This window comes from Balaenoptera physalus, assembly GCF_965194825.1.
Source record: "Balaenoptera physalus genome assembly, chromosome: X".
NCBI lineage: Eukaryota > Metazoa > Chordata > Mammalia > Artiodactyla > Balaenopteridae > Balaenoptera > Balaenoptera physalus.
The window spans coordinates 49,530,968-49,540,169 of NC_138903.1; positions in this window are offsets into that span (position 1 = coordinate 49,530,968).

Genomic DNA, 9,202 nt, shown 5'->3' on the forward strand with positions numbered 1-9,202 from the left:
GCCCTCCTCTTTATGCAAGGGCCACGTAACCTCCTGCCTCCTCAGTTACTGCTCCAACAAATCTCTCTGCCTTCCCTGTGCTGTTGATTTCACTCCTCTCTGCTGTGTACTTCCCCATCAGCACAATGTTATTTCTGCCATCTGAAGTAAATCTTCTCACGACTCCCTCTTCCTCCACCAGATGCTGCCCAATTTCTTTGCTCCGCTTTGCAGCAAAACTCCTTTTAAGAACTGTCTGTATTCACTGACTCCCCCACCTTCCATTGTCTTAAGCCTGTCCAAAGCAGGCTTTATCATCCACTTCTCCAATGAAGCTGCCCTCATCAAGGTCACCAGGGACCTCTGAATTGCTAATTCCAGTGGTCAGTTCTCACTCCTCCTCTTATTTCACCTGGCATCAGCACTTTGAGCATAGTTGACCACTGGCTCTCCCTTGATACACTTTGCTTCACATGGCTCCCAGGACACTACACTCTCGGTCTATAGCACTGCTGGCCACTTCTCACTCAGTCTCCTCAACTGGTGCCTCCTCACCTCCTCTTCTCCCTGATCCCTTTATGCCACAGGTCTCTGTGCATGATCTTCTTCTCTTCTCTACGTACACTCACTCCTTAGCCAATCTCAAATAGTCTCATGGCCTTCTAATACCATCTCTACATCTTAGGCACAACCTTTCAGACACATTCCTGACTTCTGTGCAACTGAATTCTGTACAACTGCCTACTCAACTCATATGAGTGTCAAAGAGACATCTTAATTCAATATGTCCAGAACTGAATACTTGATACCTTCCCTCACCTATAAAACCTGTTGCAACTAGGGTATTCCCCGTATCCGTTGGCAGCTATCCCACTCTACTAGTCGCTTGGGCAAAAAAATCTGGAGTCAGGCTCGACTCCTCTCTGACACTCCATATCTAAACCATCAGGAATTCTGTTAGGTCAGCCACAAAGTGTATCCAGAAACTGAGCAGTTCTCATCATATCTGCTGTTACCAGGATGATCCAAACCACCATCACCATCTCTAGCCTGACTTACAGCAATAGCTTCCTACCTGGTCTTCCTGCTCCCACCCTTGCCTGTTTTCTCTGTATTCTCAACATAGTAAGTAATCAAAGTGATCCTTTCAGAAGGTAATTCAGATTGTGCCACTCCTCTGCTCAATCCCTTACTGCCTCCGTCCTCCCACACCCCTCACATTCACGGCAAACAAGAGCCTAGTTCCTTACAATGACCTACTAGGCCTTACATAATGTGGGATTCTGTTCAGCTCTCTGACCTTATCTCCAGTTCTTGTCCTTTTTGCTCACTCCACGCCAGCCACACTGGCCTCTCCATCCTTCTCCAGATGTGCTAGACGCTCCCAGGCCTTTGAGCCTTTGCACTGACTGGTCCTTCTGCCTGAACAATGCTTCCTTGATATATCAGCAAGGCAAACCCCCTCACCTTCTTCATTTCTTTGGTCAACTGTCACCTCGCCAGTGAGGACCACCCTGCCCACCCATTAGTATTGAATTTAGTACTCCCTTTCTTTCTTGGCATTTCCCATCTGCCTTACCCTGTTCTGGTCAGCTTACCACTGCCCCTTCCCCCACCAACCAGAGAACTTATCACCTTCTAGGTCCAGTATAATTTGTTATTTAAAAGGTTTACCTTCTATCTTCTGTTTTTGTACAAGAGAGCTCGTGATTTGTTCATATATGTTTCCCAGGTGACTGGCACAAGTAGACCTTTGTAAATACGTGTAGAGTGAGTGAATGGATGAATTGTTAGATAATCACAGCATCCAAAATAACGTAGGCCCAGCTATTTTTGAGACTTCACGGGCCGAAAATGAATCAAGGGGCTCCTTGATCAGAGTTACAGGAGAGATTTCAGGCACTTCTCATGTGTTGCCCATTTTGAGATAACATTTGCAAGGGTGTCGTTTGTCACAGGAACTGAGGCAGAAGTTGACCAGTCAAGAAGTGGGCCTGATTTTCAGCAGCTGTTGGTGGGCTCTCCCTTCCCCTCCAAGTCACCCTGTGTGAGCTTTATGCCTGTTGGGTGGTGAGCAGTACAAGCCCAGAGTCCACTTTTCCTCCCAAAACCTGTTCTCCAAGCCCTGGATTGCTCCAGAGTTGTTCTTCTTATATAGCTTTGGCTGAGCTGAGACTCTCCTTTGTGCAAGGGTCCTCACACAGATTTTCAAAGAAATTCCATTAGCTCTTTGAGGTTTAACTGTTTCATGGCCCGCAAGCCCTGGAGTAGCCTGTAAACCAGTCTCAGTACATCTTCATACCAATCACCTTTCTCCACCGCCACCACGACTTCAAAATCATTTCCTTCAGAAAGCTGGAATTCTATGCTTCTGCCAAAGGAAGGAGACAGAGGGATCCTGACTGCTTCCCATCTCACGGGGGTGAATGTGAGCCCAGGCGGAATCCACATCTGTCTTTCACCATGACCGTGGCCTGCTGTGCACCTGGCCGATGAGGCCAGGGCCACAACACTGGGCCCAAGGAGGACACCCTTCAGCCTGTCTTTTTGCATGGGCAGATACCCGCTGCTTGCTGCCTGTGTCCTACCCCAGGAACTCTATTCTGCTCAAGTTAAGAAGTCCTCCTGGGCCATTTTGCCTTCCGAGTTGGAAACATCATCAATGAGCAATGTTGCAGGCCCAGAAAGGTTGCTGTTTGGTTGGTCCACTGTGCGACAGCCAGGACCTAGGATTTGAGGATTGATGGAGTGCTCAGGGTGGCGAAGTTTATGAGCAACGTGTTGTGATGGGGAAGACACCCTTGTTTTGGAAGAAAATAGTCATTCTACAGATAGCAACGCGTCAAGGATGCCTGGCAATTGGGGCCGCAACAAATGAGAATAAACAGACGCCCACAGCTGCTTAATGGCTTCTTAATCTTACTTTCCCACACCTCCTCACCCCCTCCAGCATGCTCCTTCTCACTTTTACCCTGGGTTGTGGTGAAGTTTGAAGACAAAAGACTTCCCCAAGGCTGGGTGGAGCCCCAGGTGTCCTGGTGATGATGCAGTCTGCCCGTCGTTTTCATGTAACAGTGTGGGCTTTAGACTTGGCCCACCCTGGGTCATTTCCAGGGCAGTCACTGACCAACCAGGTAACCCCAGCAACTTGCTTCTGGTATCTGACCCTGAGTTTCTTCCTCTGTAAACTTGTCCTAGTGGCGCCTACCTTGCCAGACTGTTGCGAAAGTTAGAGACGATGTATGAAAACAGCAGTCAAAGTGCCTGGCACAATTTAGGCACTCAGGAAATGGCAGCTGCCCCTCTTGATATGCACTGAGGACTTTTGGGCTCTCTACCCCTGAGTTCCCTAAACAGCTGGAGTTTTCTAGAACCCAGAAACTCAATCCACTTCAGCAGCATCTTGGCAACTAAAAGTGCAGCTTTTCCACTCACTTTGTGGAGACTCTCCTGGGGTGGGGCCAGCTTAGGTTGCTGATTTACAAAGCAAGAGGCTCTCAGCTTGTGTCCTATCTGGATACTGCTCAAAGCTGAAAGAATTCATGTAACTGAAACAATGAGTAGTATCTTTTGCCCACCACCTTCTAGAAACCCCTTTCCCTGCCTGTCCCTCAGCCCTGTCATTCATTTCACAGCCACCGGAAATCCCGACCTTGTTCAGTGTTCACCTGAGCAAATGAAGATTAACTCTTTGCAGTACCAAGGTAGTGCGTTGGGGTGGGGAGGGGTGGGAGACACACTGAACTTCCAGGCCAAGGGGGGAATGAGCCTGGGCCATTGGTTGCTCCCTTGCTGGGCTGGGGAAAGTCACCCAGTCCTTGGCACATCCCTGGGGAGCCTCCTGCCTGAGGCCTTCAGGATTCCAGCAGTCATCTGTTTTACAGTGCAGCTTGCGGTATACTCCCACTCTTCTCTCCCTTTATCCTGGGCACTGCTAATTCCCTGACTGAATTCAGCTTCTTGGCCCATACTTGCAAATAGCCTTTTTAGGCAACTGGATGATTATTCCCCACCAGAGCCAAAGAAAACCTGGATTCAGACAGGGTTTGGAAGGACATTATTTCTTTCCCTGAGCTAGCTGGCACTTCCTGCAAAACGGTGGGTGGGGGGTATGGTGGTGGTGGTGGTGGTAATCTTACTGACCTGACAGAAATAATGTGTGGCAAGCTCCCAGTACAGAGATGCTCAACAAATCTTTGCTCTGCAGGTTCTCCCACTTACTAGTTGACTAACCTGGAGGTGACTGACTTCTATGAGCCCCTTCCTGTAAAAGGGGGAGAGGTTAAAGTCAGCCTTGTTCCCAAAAGGATTTGAGGCTGCAGTTGGGGTTACTGAGAACTGTCCCACTGACGGCACATGTTTCTTTTGAAGATAGAGACCTTGTGAGTACATTGGCAGGCAGAGAAGGACAGCAGGGTGGCCTATAGGGAAGCACTCTGGATTTGCTGGGAATGGACCTGGGGTCTTGTCTAGGATCTGTCACTTGCCACCCCGGTGGCTCTAGACCAGAAAGTCACTCAGTAATCTGAACCTCAGATTCATACCTTGTCTACCTCTGGAGCGGGTATGGACAAATATGGCTCCTCCAGGGCCAGAAACATGCCTTCTGATCTTCCGCAGCCCCAGTGTCTGTCACACTGCCTGAATCATAGAAGGTCCCACTATTTTCTTGTTTGCTCAATGAATTTGGAGCTGCTGAGGGGTCATGTTTCCTACTTTTGTTTGAAGCCTCCTTTGGCTGCAGGCTGATGTCTATGGGTCCCTGGGCCTTTGCCAGAAAGTCATTTGCTAGCTTACCCTGGCCCCAGTGACTTTGCCTGGCACCCAGGTGGAAGCAGGGTAAGACTGCCTGGGGGCAAAGAAAGAAGAAGGTGCCCTGGCCACTCTTTTGTGTGTGACAGCTGCTCCCTCTGAGACCCAGGAGGCTAGATGAGGCACCCTCCCTCGGTGATCCCTATTAGGGGACTTAGTTCTTACAGTGTTTAGCTCTCGGGATAAGTGTGGTCGGCTTTGGGGGTGGCCAACCTTCTAATGCGTGTTCTCTGCCTGTAGCCGATTTGAATATGAGGGATGACTCCCACCTCTCCAGATGTGCCACAGGGCAAGGTAGAGGATTCAGAAGCCCCTGGTGATAGAATGGATGGGAAGAGCATTGAGCTCCTTGGTACAATGAGGAAAGAAAGTGTAAAAGTTCCTGGAGGTGGGAAGAAACCTGATACCACAAGACTTCATACACCATGGGCCACCATGCCAGGTAGCCCTCTGGACTTAAATACACTGGCTGAAGGAGAGAGTCAAAGTGCTAATTCTGCCCTACCTGCTTCCCACCCCCCACCCCGATACACACACACTTTAGAGCAATTTGTGCACCCTAACAAGACAGTTCCTGAGAGAGGTGCCGGTTTACCTTTCAGAGATACCACAGGTCGACTCCTCTCTCTGGTTCATCCAGGAGGCTCTGCTTTTATGGAGCCTTTTTCTTTTCATTATTCCGGGATTATCGTTATTATTAACCATTTTTGTTCTCATTAAAATTAGTCATAACTACCGCCCTTTGAGACTCTAGCCCCTGTTCCCCTCTTCCCTACCTCATTCCTTTTTCTCCACTTTCCGCTTGACATGACCCTAATACTTCAGTAAAGAATTTGTTTCTTCCCTAATGTCCATGCTGCCTTTAGTGCCTCAAGTTACTCCCTTCCCCATCTCCAATATTACTTTCAGACCTCACGTTGTCACTAACCAAGAATTTTCTGACAGTCCCGTCTCTTTAATTTCTGTAGTACCTTACAATGTCCTTTTGCCTGCAACCGACCCTCTCCCCTGTCCTCCTCTCAAGCTGATTTAAGTGCATTTTCTATTTCCACAGCACCCTGTGATGCTCCCTTCCCTTTGCCAATGCCCCATCCTCCAAGCTGGGTCACGTTTCCAAAAAATACCTAATACATACTATGTTCATAGTATGCTCTGATGTCCCTTTCAAATCCCCCCAACCTTATTTAAGCATCTCTTGGATTTTCATAGCACCCTATGATGCCCTCTTTCCTGTCCCACCCTCCAAGACAGGTCACATAAGCTTTTCTACATTTTCATGGCACCCCATGCTCACTCCCTATTACAGCATTTACCACACTGCCAGTTTACATATTTGTCTCTCTCACATAATCTAGAACATTCTTTAGAGCTGAGCGCTGTGTCTGAGGAGTATCCCCAGAACCTAGATTGGTGCCTCACACATAAGTGGTGGTCAATAAATGGACAAGATGTCCTCATCATTAAGCTTTTATTTTTTTCCATATTCTGCAGTAATTAAGCAAAACCGTGGAAAATGTCAATCCTTTTACAGTGAGCTTTGTTAAGGTAGGAGGACTATATATATAGTGTTTTGCCTCATATTTTTTCACTTATGGCCAGATATTTTATTGTGATTTCCACTTTCAAACATTTATAGAGCAGTCTCTTCCAATCCTATATATGATTTGTTTCATATCATTGAATACAGTGAAAATATTCTTTTTCTTTCAAAGCTAGTAAACACTTATGGAGAATTTCAAAGCAAAAGCAAATGTGATCTCCAAAATTTATTTAAAGACATAGACTGTGAACTTTGACCAAAATATTATTGATGAATATAGACTGTGAACCTCCAGCAATTAATTGGTAAAAAAAATGCAATATTCCATCAAGACCTATATCCTAATGTTATAAACACAGTCCCCAACATCACTACCAAATGCATTGTTCTCTCTTTCTCTCTTTTCCCCTTTGAAATCAGTGATACCCATGGCCCTCTTGCTCCTCTGGCTCCCCCTCGTCACTAAGTGAATAATATGACACTATCTGCAGGATGTTTCACTAGTTCTTGCAAAGCATTCTAATTTTGGAAGTAAAATTAGAACTTGTTCAGGCATTTTCAGGGACTGGAACTCTGCCAGGGTCTGAGGCTGGGACATTAGTCACTGCTTTTGCTTTGGTTCTGGCTGTTGCCGCCATCTGTTTCACAGTTTCACTGTATTGTAATGGCTAGTCCTAGGGTTCTCTGCTATAGACTTTGACCATTAACTGTAAAATTTCCATTTGTTCATTTGCTGGTTGACTCTGGGTCCCCAGAAGAAGGCATACTCCAGTGAATTGCCGTGGTTCACTGGTTTATTCTCTAGGTAACCACGCTATACAAACTTTTGGGTGATTACTGTCTTCAGATTCCCAAATACACTGTACTTCTTCTTCAGCTGCACCCCTAACTTCTGCAGAACATCCTTGATAAGTCTCTCTTTAGCACAGGTGTCCGCCATGATAATAATGCCTAGCTCATAATTAGAAGAACTTTTTGAAGCTCTTTTGGTTTTTGACATTGTTTGGGAACCTTGAGATTCTCTGGGACTTCCAGGTACTCTGAGACCTTGAAATTCTTTCCTGAGAGATGCTTTGGCCCTCTGAGGCGCTAAGGATCTCTGAAGTACTGAGTTCCTCTTTGATTCCAGGAGCTTCTGAGGTACTGAGAGCCTCAGATGTGATCAGAGACTTCAAGTTATTGGGATTTGGAAGTGTTTGGAAACTTCTTGGTACTCCAGGCCTTCAACATGCTTGTGGCCTCTGAGGTGCTAAGGGTCCTTAAGGTGGTGGAGACCTCAGAGGTGCTTGGGGCTTTTAGTGTGTCAGGGGCTTTTAAGGTAGCGGGGACCTTTGAGGTACTTGGAACCTTTGTGATACTTAGGGCCTTTGAGGTGCTTGGAACATTTGAGGTACTATCTCTGAAGTGTTTGGAACATCCAATGTGCTAAGGGCTTTCAAGGGATTTAAGACTTCAGAGATGCTGGGACCTTCAAAGTACTTGAAGCTTCAGAGATTCTGGGGGCCTTTGAGGTGCTGAGGGCCTCACAGATGCTGAGAGCCTTTAAGGTTCTTGGGGCCTCAGAAATGCTCAGGGATTTCAAGGTGTTGCAGGCTTCAGAAGTCCTTAGGACCTTAGAAACTCTTGGGGTCCTCAAAATGCTGGGATACTTTGAGGTGACCTCATCTTTCAAGGTACTTGAGATCTCAGAGGTGCTGGTAGCCTCTAAAGTACTGGGCTCACTTGATATACTTAAATATTTTAGTATGCTTGGGTCCCTTGAGGCTGGAGCCTGTGGATATGTTTGGACAACTGGAAGTATTTGGGGCCCCCCAGTTGCTCAGGGCTTGTGAAGTGCTTGGGGCCTCAAAAATGCTCAGGCCCCAGGAAGTGCTTGAAATCTCTGAGGAACTAAGCCTTGTGAAATATTAGGAATCTCAGAGTTACTTAGACTCCCAGGAGTGCTCTGGCTCTGAAAGCTGCACCAGTTTTGAAAATTACTCCAGCCATGAGAGCTGCTGCAGCCTTGGGAGTTGCTACGACCCTTCAAGGACTTGGGCCCCAGAAGTTGCTTGGGACCCAAGATGGGCTTGGGACCCACATGATGCTAGAAGTCTCAGATATGCTCAGGCCCTGTGGATTAGCACAAACTCTGGGGGTGTAAGGGCCTCATCAAGTGCTTGTACCCCATCAGGTATTTGTGTCCCACCAGTTGTTGGAGGGCTGTCAGGGACTGGGAACATGCCAGGAGCTCCAGATCTTTGAGGGATTAGGGCACCACCAGGTATTCAGGCCTTACCCAGTACTCTGGCCCAATAAGGCGTTTGGACACTGCCAAGTGGCTTGGTCCAACCAGGTGGTTGGGGTCCCCAAGTAGTTGGACTCAGTCAAACTGTGGGACTGCTTCAGATGGTTGGGCTCTGCCAGGAGGTGCCCAATCTTTGTGAAGAACTCAACCTCCACAAAGTGTTAGGACCCCAGCCCATGTTCCTAGAAATGCTGGGGCAAAGTGAATAGGGATCCAGGGTCTCCAGGTTGTTTGACATGCCTAAGGTGCTTGGGCCAAGGGAAGCTATGGAGGTCCTGGAAGCCCCTGGGTCTTGTGAAGACATCAGGTCTTGTATATTGCTGCTGGCACCTCAGTTATCTCCTACACCTCATGAGTTTTGATGAAGCTCGCTATTCTGTTCTTGTAGCTTGTGTCTAGCTTGGTAGGGGGATGGGGGATGGGATTGCACAGGCAAATCAGAGATGGCTGCACACAGATTACAGCAGCCTGGAGAGCAAGAGGGAGTAGTGTACTACAGAGAAGCCTCAGAAACTTGTTTCATAGGCTGAAACTGCTCTCACTGATGTCACTGCCTCCTCTATCACACTGTCACTACTTTCCCT